Source organism: Lagenorhynchus albirostris, chromosome 13 (genome assembly GCF_949774975.1).
Source record: "Lagenorhynchus albirostris chromosome 13, mLagAlb1.1, whole genome shotgun sequence".
Classification (NCBI taxonomy): domain Eukaryota; kingdom Metazoa; phylum Chordata; class Mammalia; order Artiodactyla; family Delphinidae; genus Lagenorhynchus; species Lagenorhynchus albirostris.
The window spans coordinates 30,320,175-30,332,610 of record NC_083107.1 but is presented as its reverse complement, the minus strand read 5'-3'; the positions used below and the strand labels follow the sequence as shown (position 1 = coordinate 30,332,610).

General features: G+C 41.6%; 1 pseudogene; it reads right to left on the bottom strand.

The window, feature by feature from the left end:
- Window positions 1–10,236: 10,236 nt before the first annotated feature.
- Window positions 10,237–11,512, bottom strand: LOC132531084 (elongation factor 1-alpha 1-like; annotated as a pseudogene).
- Window positions 11,513–12,436: the final 924 nt, after the last annotated feature.

Sequence of the window (12,436 nt, the reverse complement as noted above, 5' to 3'; positions counted from 1 at the left end):
AATGAAGTGGGCACAAAGTAGGTGACCAGATGGCTTCATCAACCTCTGCAAAACCCACGCCCAGGGGGCTCCTGGACATCACTGGGGTTGGATTTAACCAGAGGCTGTAGCAATGGGGAACAAAAGTAGATGGACCAAGAGTCAGGGAACAAGGTTGGCTACATGATTTGCAGAGCCCAGGGCAAAATTAAAATGTAGACCCTTTGTTTTAAAATTTCAGGATTCCATGATGGTGACAGCAGCACGTTACAGCACAGGACCTTCCGGAGGGTGGAGCCCGGACAGCTACATAGGGTGCCCACCCATGAAGCTGGTCCTGCCAGGGAGTTATCACTGGTCCTATGGCCCCCCTTGAATGCCCTGGGTGGTGTGGCCTGCAGAAACCAAGTTACACATGTGTCATATAAAGGGTAGGTCTTCTCTCAAGATACTTGTTATCATGGAAACTGTGTTTACCAGTCATTTTGGGTAAGCTTGACTTTGCTCTAAGATAAATCTATGTACACATTAAGTTTCAGGAACATATTTTGTGCAGAAATCCAGGCACATCCAAGCTTTTCCCATATGTAGTTCTTCCATCACAAATAACATCCTTTCTTCTCATGCCAAGAATAAAGACAGATTTGCAGCTGCATAGCAGAAACGGATAACCTCTGACTTTGTCCTAGAGTTAAATATCAGTATTTAGTCGGTGCTGGGGCAACACTCAGTACCCATGTTGAGCTCTCTCAAAATGAAAAACAGACTCAGGTGGAAAATCCGGGTCAGCAATGTCATTTGCTATTTTTGGAGATGAGGGAGAAAAAGAAAGTTGTGGGAAGCGTTGTAACAAACAATACAGAACAGCGCACCATGAGTGTGAAATAAAACAACACCTGCAAGCTCTTCTCGATGCTTAGATGGAAGCAACCGAGTGAAGGAGAAACCATGCAGGGAGAGCTGGTATCTGCTTTCAGGAGGCTGTTGGCCTCCCAAACAATGGAATGAAAGCATGAGTCACCTCACCCTGTTAAGACTTATCTCCAAACAAAAAGCAGTCCTACCTCTGAGATAATTCTAAATGTCCATTTGGGGGAACAGTGACTACATGAGGAGTCTGTTCACACTGAATTTTTTTGGAGCTGGAGAACTGCCCTTCAGCCCTCTCCACTCATCTGTCTCCTCTGTGGCCTCCTTCCACCCGCCTCTCCCCACTGTTTCTACACAGGGAGCTCCGGTTCCCTGAGGAGGATAGGCTGAGTGAGGCAAGCCATGAGGGCAGTGAATGGGGAACGACGGCAGCAGAAAAGGACTCCTGGAAGGCCTGGGCACTGGGGGTGCCACCTATAGAGACGACGGATCCTGAGGACAGACTGAGTTGTCAGCTCTGACCAGGTGGGGCAGGGGGACTGGGAGGTGGGCAAGAATGAACTATTATTGCCTCTGTAATACAGATGAAGAAACTGAGGGTCAAGCAGGTTAAGAGAAGGAGTAGTGGTGCTGGGAGTTGATTCTCGTCCTTGTTCCTCTGAGACTCACATGCTTTCTGCCCTGTCAAGCTTTATCCCTTGCTTCTCAAGGCTGTGATATAAACTACAAATGCTCTACAAGGGGGTGGCTTTGAGTTGTGATTTCATTTAAGAGGGAGAAGAAGAGGTGTCTACCTAGATGCAATCAAACTAGATTGATATTTATGATTTGAATTATTGAGTGAAGGAGTCATTATCCTTCAGAAGAAAATAAGAGGATAAGGAGAGAAAACAGGGGAAAAAGCTAAACAACAAAGCCTGGAAAATATACTATGCTAATATCTTAAAGAGCTAGTAAATTGAAGGAAAGATTCTGGGCAGGGGATAACAAAGATATACATGGTGAGGGAAGAGGAGGGCGTGATGCTCTTTGCAGAGCATTAGCACCGGAAGTGAGAATGCGGGGATCAGGGGTGGGAGGGTTTCTAGAGTTCATCTGCATTTTGTAGATGAGGACATTGGGTCTAGAGTTGGTGGCCAAGCTGGGGCTAAACTTTGTTCTATTGGCTCAAGGGTCCAGGGCTCTTCTCTGTACTTGGCCCACCCTGAGAAGGAAGCGAAAGGATCCTTTATAAAGACATGGAAAACCATCTGTGAAAAGTTAGTGGATGCCCACATAGTGAGAGGTTTGGGCTTGGCACTTGCAGTGGACGTGATATCCCTAAAAAGTGAGGGGTCCTGAGTGAAAAGAAGGGCATGATTGACGTGCTGGAAATGAAGGATTCAGCACTACAGCTTTGCGACTTTCAAAGCAAGGGTATCAATCGTGCCCAAGAAAATTTTTGTTTTCAAATAGGTATTGAGTTTTCAGTTCGTGCTATGAGTGTACCAGGTGCAAAGAGAGCTGTGAAAAAGTATGAGGCAGCACTTCCAAAGACATCCCAATGCCTTGTGTAACAGCCACATGCTCAGTGGTTTTGGGCTTAGACAGGTAAGGGAACACCTAGGGGGAACAGAGGGAGAGAAGGAGGAATGGAAGAAAGGCATAGAAAGGCAAAAATAAGGTTTAATGTTATGATTTTGAAATTTTACCTATTAAAAAGGATGTTTAGCAGATTAGGAACCAAGATGGTGGAGTAGAAGGACGTGCTCTCACTCCCTCTTGCGAGAACACTGGAATCACAACTAGCTGCTGGACGATCATCGACAGGAAGACACTGAAACTCACCAAAAAAATACCCCACATCCAAAGACAAAGGAGAAGCCACAATGAAACGGTAGGAGGGGCACAATCACAATAAAATCAAATCCCATAACTGCTGGGTGGGTGACTCACAGACTGGAGAACACTTATACCCCAGAAGTCCACCCACTGGAGTGAAGGTTCTGAGCCCCACGTCACGCTTCCCAACCTGGGGGTCCGGCAACGGGAGGAGGAATTCCTAGAGAATCAGACTTTGAAGCCTAGTGGGATTTGATTGCAGGACTTTGACAGGACAGTGGGAAACAGAGACTCCACTCTTGGAGGGCACATACAAAGTAGTGTGTGCATCGGGACCCAGGGGAAGGAGCAGTGACTCCATAGGAGACTGAACCAGACATACCTGCTAGTGTTGGAGGGTCTCCTACAGGGGCGGGAGGTGGCTCTGTCTCACTGTGAGGACAAGGACACTGGCAGCAGAAGTTCTGGGAAGTACTCCTTGGCATGAGCCCTCCCAGAGTCTGCCATTAGCCCCACCAAAGAGCCCAGGTAGGCTCCAATGTTGGGTCGCCTCAGGCCAAACAACCAACAGGGAGGGAACCCAGCCCCACCCACCAACAGTCAAGGGGATTAAAGTTTTACTGAGCTCTGCCCACCAGAGCAACAGTCAGCTATACCCACCACCAGTCCCTCCCATCAGGAAACTTCCACAAGCCTCTTAGATAGCCTCATCCACCAGAGGGCAGACAGCAGAAGCAAGAAGAAATACAGTCCTGCAGCCTGTGGAACAAAAACCACATTCACAGAAAGATAGACAAGATGAAAAGGCAGAGGGCTATGTACCAGATGAAGGAACAAGATAAAACCCCAGAAAGACAACTAAATGAAGTGGAGATAGGCAACCTTCCAGAAAAAGAATTCAGAATAATGATAGTGAAGATGATCCAGGACCTCAGAAAAAGAATGGAGGCAAAGATCGAGAAGATGCAAGAAATGTCTAACAAAGACCTAGAAGAATTAAAGAACAAACAAACAGAGATGAACAATACAATAACTGAAATGAAAACTACACTAGAAGGAATCAATAGCAGAATAACTGAGGCAGAAGAACGGATAAGTGACCTGGAAGACAGTATGGTGGAATTCACTGCTACAGAACAGATTAAAGAAAAAAGGCTGAAAAGAAATGAAGACAGCCTAAGAGACGTCTGGGACAATGTTAAATGCAACAACATTCGCATTATAGGGGTCCCAGAAGGAGAAGAGAGAGAGAAAGGACCAGAGAAAATATTTGAAGAGATTATAGTCGAAAACTTCCCTAACATGGGAAAGGAAATAGCCACCCAAGTCCAGGAAGCGCAGTGAGTCCCATGCAGGATAAACCCAAAGAGAAACACGCCAAGACACATAGTAATCAAACTGGCAAAAATTAAAGACAAATTATTGAAAGCAGCAAGGGAAAAATGACAAAAAAAGGGATGGTTAGCTACTACATACAAATGGAACTTTATCTTGTAAACCATATGCCAAGGTTCACAGCCTTTGAGTGCAAAAGCTTCCATTTCCTTTAAACTTAGAAAAAATTAAAATGAATACATGCAAATGGGGGGAGGGGAATCCAAGCACTACAAAAAGTTTTAAAATTAAATCTTACTTTCACCACCAACATCACTACTCCTTTCCCCAGTATTAATAATTTATTTATAACTCTAGAAAAATGTGTTATGGTTATATAAAAATTATAATAAACATATCACATGCACATACAACACACACATTTCTTAAAATGTATACATATGGGCCATACAGTACACACTCTGTGAAACTCTACTGCCTTGATTTCGTAATAATGTATCTTAGAGATCAACCTGAAAATGAGTAGGATCCTGCAAGGCTTTCTCGGGGACAGACCCCCCGTGTCCCCTGCCTCTTATTTGTAGAAAAGTTTTAACCTCCTAGGCCTTCCCCTCGTTCCAAAGAATAAATTTTTTTTTTTAAACCCCACATTTGTTTATTTATTTTTTTGGCTGTCTTGGGTCTTCGTTTCTGTGCGAAGGCTTTCTCTAGTTGTGGCAAGCGGGGGCCACTCTTCATCGCGGTGCGCGGGCCTCTCACTATTGCGGCCTCTCTTGTTGCGGAGCACAGGCTCCAGACGCGCAGGCTCAGTAGTTGTGGCTCACGGGCCTAGTTGCTCCGCGGCATGTGGGATCTTCCCAGACCAGGGCTCGAACCCATGTCCCCTTCATTGGGATCATGGAGTCTTAACCACTGCACTGCCAGGGAAGTCCCAAGCCCTTTTAATGCTTTATGCTGCAAATATTTGTTCCCAGTTTATCTTTTTATGTTGTACATACATTTTTCTTGCTATTTATTGTTTAATTTTTTGTCATGGAAAAATCAAACTTGAAAAAATTAGAGAGAAGAGTATCCCATGGACTCATTACCAAACTTCACTCCCATCCCAAGTTATTTTGAAGCAAATCCCAGACATCATATCATTTCATCCACACGTGTTTCAGTACATATCTCTAAAGACAAAAAATCTTTTAAAAACATAACTATAATACTATTATTACCTGTATGTGGTATTTTAATATAAAAACTGCTGATTTCTATGCAAATGGATCAATCATATTCCATTTGACTTCTGGGTTTTGTGTCATGCTTAGAAAAGTATTCATTACAAGATTATAAATGAATTCACTCATGTTTTCTTCTAGTAATTTTTTTTTTTTACTGAAAACCATTTATTAAGTTTAAAATAATTATCCAGGGCATGCAGAGTCCATAAGTCCTGGGAAGAGGCTGAGTGATGCAGTAATCAGAGCCAAGAGAGGTAATTTCTTTTGCTCCCTTTCTTCGTATAAAACATCTACTTCCGAAAAATACCCTTCCAGACCCAGCTCCACTGTACCTGACCTCATTACTTGGGTCAGAGCCTCCCCCGGACTCTCCAGTCTCTGGGCTTTTCATTTTCTTCTTCCTCTTTTTTTCTTAAGGAAGAGTGTTACTGAAATATAATTCACATACCATAAAATTGACCCTTTTAAAGTATACAATTCGGTTATTTTTAGTATTTTCACAGTTGTGCAACCATTGCCACGATTTAATTTTACAAATTTTTCATCACCCTGAAAGGAACCTCATATTCATTAAGCAGTCACTCCCCATTTCCCTGTCCGACCCCCACCCCCGGCAACAACTAATCTACTTTCTTTCTCTATGGATTCCCAGGACATTTCACATAAATGTAACCATACAAAATGTGACCTTTTGTATCTGGCTTCTTTACTACTAGTACCTTTATAGTTTCATTTTAACATTTTACATTACATTCCTTCTGGAATTTACTTTGATAAAAGAAGTGGGGTTATATAGCTTGAATTTATTCCCCGAACTAGTCCCAACACTTTTAAAAATAATCTATCTTTCCTCTCATGAATTGGAAATGTCACCATTACCATTTACTAAAATCATGTGTATTTTAGTCTGCTCTGGATTCTCTATTTGATTCTGTTGGTCTCTCTACATTTTTCTGGAATGAAACTGTTTTTAATTCTTGTAACTTCAAAATGCAATAAAATATCTAATCTGACTGCCCCCCCAAATATCTTTCCATTCAGATAGTTTTCTTGTTTATTTCTACTAATGAACCCATTAAGATTTTCTAATGTTTACATTTTTTTGACATTTTGATTGAGATCACATTGAGTTTACAGATTAATTTAGCAAGAATTAATATTCCCTAATAGAGATTTTACATTTTCTTTATATAGGTCCTGTCTATTTCTGGTTATGTTTATTTTCAGGTATATTGGTGGTAGTGTTGCTGTTGTAAATGGGATCTTTCCTCCATTATATTTTCTAACCATTTGTCAATTTTGTACACTAATGGTAAAAAAGTAGCTGACCACTTTAATAAGTTCACTTATAATTTCTGTATCAGTCAGCTTTTGCTGCGTAACAAAACACCCCAAAACATAGTGGCTCAAAACAACAAACATGTGTTATTCCTCAAGACTCTGCAGATCAACTGGTGTCCTCGTCTAGGCCAGTTCAGTTTATCTCTGCAGTCAACTGGCACCTCAACTGGCCTAGGTAGTCTGGGATGGCCTCATGGGTCTGGGAGTTTGTTCTGTGTCAGTTTGGGTAATGTCAATGACTTGACACATGTGTCTCACCATCCAGCAAGCTAACCTAGGCTTACTTCACAGAGTAGTGGTCTCAGATTTCCTTAAAACATAAAAGAGGGCAAGTTCCAATGCACAAGCACTTTTCAAACTTGCTAATTTCCCAATGTTCTAAAGAAAGTCATATAGTTCAACTCAAATTCAAAGTGTGAAGAAATATACTCAACTCCTGAGAAGAGCTTCAAAATATCGTAGCCATTTTTGCATTTCCCACAACTTCCTAACAGTTCTTTTTACTCTTCAGGTTTCTCGTTATCCTTTGATACAATTACAAATAATAAAACTTTCTTACCTTAAGAGTGTCTTACTTAAGGTATGAAAGGTATCTCTTACCTTAAGAGATATCTCTTAAATTCTTTTCTTATTTAACTGTACTGGTTAGGATTTCCAGAACATTATTAAGGTATAATGTCTTCTTCCTTTCTTTAATGGTAATTAAAGTATGATACTGGATCTTTATAATGGCAAAAAAAATCTAGCTATTCATGATAGTAAGCCTTTCTGATTTTTGTTTTGATTTTGTTTTGTTTTGTTTTTTTGGCTGCATTGGGTCTTTGTTGCTGTGCGCGGGCTTTCTCTAGTTGTGGCGACTGGGGACTATTCTTTGTCGTGGTGTACGGGCTTCTCATTGCAGTGGCTTCTCTTGTTGCAGAGCAGGGCTCCAGGCATGCAGGCTTCAGTAGTTGTGGCTTGCGGGCTCTAGAGCATAGGCTCAGTTGTGGCACACGGGCTTAGTTGCTCTGCAGCATGTGGGATCTTCCCAGACCAGGGCTCGAACCTGTGTCCCCTGCATTGGCAGGCAGATTCTTAACCACTGTGCCACCAGGGAAGTCCTGATTTTGTTTTGTTTAGTCAGAAATCGATTTTGCTAAATGGTATTTAAGTATCTATCGAGATGATTATATTGTTTTTCTCCTTTGATTTATTAATATAGTGTCATATTAATACAAATCCAAATAATGAACCATACTTGCATTTTTTTATTGGAATATAATTACTTTACAATGTTGTGTTAATTTCTGCTGTATAACAAAGTGAATCAAAGTGAATCAGCTATATGTATACATATATCCCCATATCCCCTCCCTCTTAAGCCTCCCTCCCACCCTCCCTATCCCACCCCTCTAGATCATCACAAAGCATCAAGCTGATCTCCCTGTGCTATGCAGCAGCTTCCCACTAGTCATCCATTTTACATTTGGTAGTGTATATATGTCAGTGCTACTCTCTCACTTCATCCCAGCTTCCCCTCCCCCACCTCAAGTCCTCAAGTCCATTCTCTACATCTGTGTCTTTATTCCTGCCCTGCCACTAGGTTCATCAGTTCCATTTTTTTAGATTCCATGTATATGCGTTAGCATACGGTATTTGTCTTTCTCTTTCTGACTTACTTCACTCTGTATGACAGACTCTCAGTCCATCCACCTCATTACAAATAACTCAATTTCGTTCCTTTTTATGGCTAAGTAATATTCCATTGTGTATATGTGCCTCATCTTCTTTATCCATTCATTTGCTGATTTAGGTTGCTTCCATGTCCTGGCTATTGTAAACAGTGCTACAATGAACACTGTGGTACATGCATCTTTTTGAATTATGGTTTTCTCAGGGTATATGCTCAGTACCTACTTGCATTTCTGGCATGAGTCTGATTTGACGGGGGTGTGTTTTTTGTTACAGCTGGTAGAAAAACTATGTCTCTATGGATCTGTCTAATCTGGACATTTCATACAAATGGAATTGTACGATACAGGCATACCTCATTTTATTGTGCTTCACTTTATTGTGCTTCACAGATATTGTGTTTTTTATAAATTGAAGGTCTCTGCCAACCCTGTATCGAGCAAGTCTATTGATGCCATTTTTCCAACAGCACTATTTCTTAATTAAGCCTGTTTTTTCAATGTTTAATTGTTTTTTTTAGACATGCTATTGCACACTTATTAGACTACAGCACTGTGTAAACATAATTTTTATGTGCACTGGGAAACCAAAAAATTCCTGTGACTCGCTTTATTGAGGTAGTCTGCAACTGAACCTGCAGTATCTCCACATGCCTGTATGTAGACTTTTGTGCATGGCTTCTTTCACTAAGCATGTTTTCAAGATTCCTCCACGTTGTATCATGTATCAGGACATCATTCCTTTTTTATGGCTGAATGATATCCCATTGTATGGCTATACCACACATAAATGATCTTGTGGCATCTACTAAGTTCATGCTTACATCATCCTTCTAGTTAGTAGAATTCTTGATATTCTGGTGTTAAAATATCCTTTCAATCCTGCGTCATGATAATTATTCTTTTAATGAATTGCAAGATTCAATTTGCTAGTATTTTATTTAGAATCTTGGCATCTTTTTATAAGTGAGCTTATTATTTTAAATTTCTTCTGCTTTTAAATTTAGTTCTGATGTGAGTTATAGCACAGGAAGAGTTGGATAAGGTAGGGAATATTTGTTCCTTAAAAGTTTCATAGAATCTAATCATAGAGTTATAGGATCTGGTTTCTTTTAGGAAGTAGATCTTTGGCTACCATTTCAGTTTCTTCTATGGATATTGGTTTATTCAATTTTTCTATTTCTTCTTGGGCCAGTCTAACAGACAAACAGTGAAGTTTACGAAACAGCTTGATGACATTTCACAAAGCAACACACAGGTCAAGAAATACAAAATTGCCAATATTCCAGAAATCCCAAAAGTGATTTCCCCTAATCACTACTCCTTTTCTTTTGAAAGATAATTATTACCTTAACTTCTGTGATAATTATTTCCTTGTTTCTCATTGTAGTTTTTCTCCTAAGCATGGAACCCTAAGCAGTATAGTTTGGTTTGACCTGTATTTAAACTTTATATAAATGGAATTATATAATATATATTCTTTTTTTTCTCATTAAACTTTTTTAATGGGTCTCAAATTCTGTGAGAGATTTTTTTGTTTTTCTTTTTTTGCGGTACGCGGGCCTCTCACTCTTGTGGCCTCTCCTGTTGCGGAGCACAGGCTCCGGACGCGCAGGCTCAGCGGCCATGCCTCACGGGCCCAGCCGCTCCGCAGCATGTGGGATCTTCCCGGACCGGGGCACGAACCCGTGTCCCCTGCATCGGCAGGCGGACTCTCAACCACTGCGCCACCAGGGAAGCCCTCTGTGAGAGATTTTTGGTCAAGTTGTTTCCATTAAAAAGTACTGATTTTAAAAACTAATAACTTAAAACTGCCACAAACAAAAAAAATGGTCCACAAAACATTCTCCTTTCCTTCTGAAGGTTTTACAATGCATTGTTATCATTAACCAGTCTTTTGCTATTAAACTTAAATGGCCAACTGAGACAAATAGTTCTGAGACCGTTCTTCCACCACTGATTAAGACTGTGGTGGCAGGTATTGAGGATAATATTCATTTAGCCTTCTGAGCTTTCTGCCTAGACTTGGTGACCTTGCCACCTCCAGCTGCCTTCTTGTCCACTGCTTTGATGACACCCACAGCAACCGTCTGTCTCATGTCATGAACAGCACAACAGCCCAGAGGAGGATAGTCAGAGAAGCTCTCAACACACATGGGTTTGCCAGGAACCATATCAACGATGGCAGCATCACCAGATTTCAAGAATTTGGGGCCATCTTCCCGCTTTTTCCCAGAATGGCGATCAATCTTCTCCTTCAGCTCAGCGAACTTGCAAGCAATGTGAGCTGTGTGACAATCCAGCACACGTGCACCTCCAGCACTGCTTTGGCCTGGATGGTTCAAGATAATCACCTGAACTGTGAAGACAGCTGCTTCCATTGGTGGGTCGTTTTTGCTGTCACCAGCCACATTGTCATGACGAACATCTTTGACAGACACATTCCTGACATTGAAGCCCACATTGTCCCCAGGAAGGGCTTCACTCAAAGCTTCATGGTGCATTTCAACAGACTTCACTTCAGTTGTCACTTTGACTGGAGCAAAGGTGACCACCATGCCAGGTTTGAGAACACCAGTCTCCACTTGACCCACAGGGACAGTGCCAATACCACCAATTTTTTAGACGTCCTGGAGGGGCAAACACAAGGGTTTGTCAGTTGGGCGAGTTGGTGGCAGGATGCAATCCAGAGCTTCAAGCAGTGTGGTTCTACTGGCATTGCCATCGTTACGGGTGACTTTCCACCCCTTGAACGAAAGCATGTTAGCACTTGGCTCCAGCATGTTGGAATGGTTGAATGTTGACACCATTCCTGCCAGAAATTAGCACAAATGCTACTGTGTCGGGTTTGTAACCAATTTTTTTAATGTAGGTGCTGACTTCCTTAACAATTTCCTCCTATCTCTTCTGGCTGTAGGGTGGCTTAGTGGAATCCATTTTGTTAACTCCAACAATCAGTTGTTTCACACCCAGAATGTAGGCCAGAAGGGCATGCTCACGGGTCTGCCCATTCTTGGAAATACCTGCTTCAAATTCACCAACACCAGCAGCAACAATCAAGACATCACAGTCAGCCTGGCATGTGCCTGTGATCATGTTTTTGATGAAGTCTTTGTGTTCTGGGGCATCAATGATGATCACATAGTACTTGCTGGTCTTGAATTTCCATAGGGAGATATCAATGCTGATACCACGCTCGCGTTCAGCTTTCAGTTTCTCCAAGACCCAGGCATACTTGAAGGAGCCCTTTCCCATCTCGGCAGCCTCCTTCTCAAACTTTTCAGTGGTTCTCTTGTCTATCCCATCACATGTGTAGAGCAGATGGCCAGTAGTGGTAGACTTCCCCGAATCTATGTGTCCAATGACAACGATGTTGATGTGGGTCTCCTCCTTTCCCGTTTTTGCTTAGGTTTTGCTTAGGTTTTTAGGACACCCGTGTCCTGGTGGCAAACACGTTGGGAAAAAAGCTAATATATATTCTTGTGGATCTGGCCTCTTCTACTCAACAATATGTTTTTAAGATTCACCCAGGGGCTTCCCTGGTGGCGCAGTGGTTGAGAGTCCGCCTGCCGATGCAGGGGACACGGGTTCATGCCACGGAGCGGCTAGGCTCGTGAGCCGTGGCCGCTGAGCCTGCGCGTCTGGAGCCTGTGCTCTGCAACGGGAGAGGCCACAACAGTGAGAGGCCCATCTACCCAAAAAAAAAAAAAAAAAGAACATGTACACATATTTTTATTAGGTATATTCTTATAAATGGCATTGCTGGGTAAAAATTTATATGTACCTTCAACTTTATTAAATACTATAAAAAGTTTTCCAAAGTGTTGTACCACTCTGCAGTCTTCCAGCACCATATAAGAATATCTGCTGTCCACATCCTCACCAACACCTGGTAGTGCTGGTCTTTTAATTTTAGCCATTCTGGTGGGTATATAATGATATCTGGTTATAGTTTTTATTTGCATTTCTCTAATTATTAGGGATGTTAAGTATCTTTTCATATGTTTATTGTCCATTGGATATCCTTTTTTTTCCCCAGAAGCATCTGTTCAAATCTTTTGCCCATTTTTCTTCTGGGTTGACTGTCATTTTCTTATTGGTTTATAGGATTTCTTTATGTATTTCATACATGAGCTCTTTGTAGGTTATAGGTTTGCAAATATTTTCTGCATATTCTGCATCCTTTAATAAATG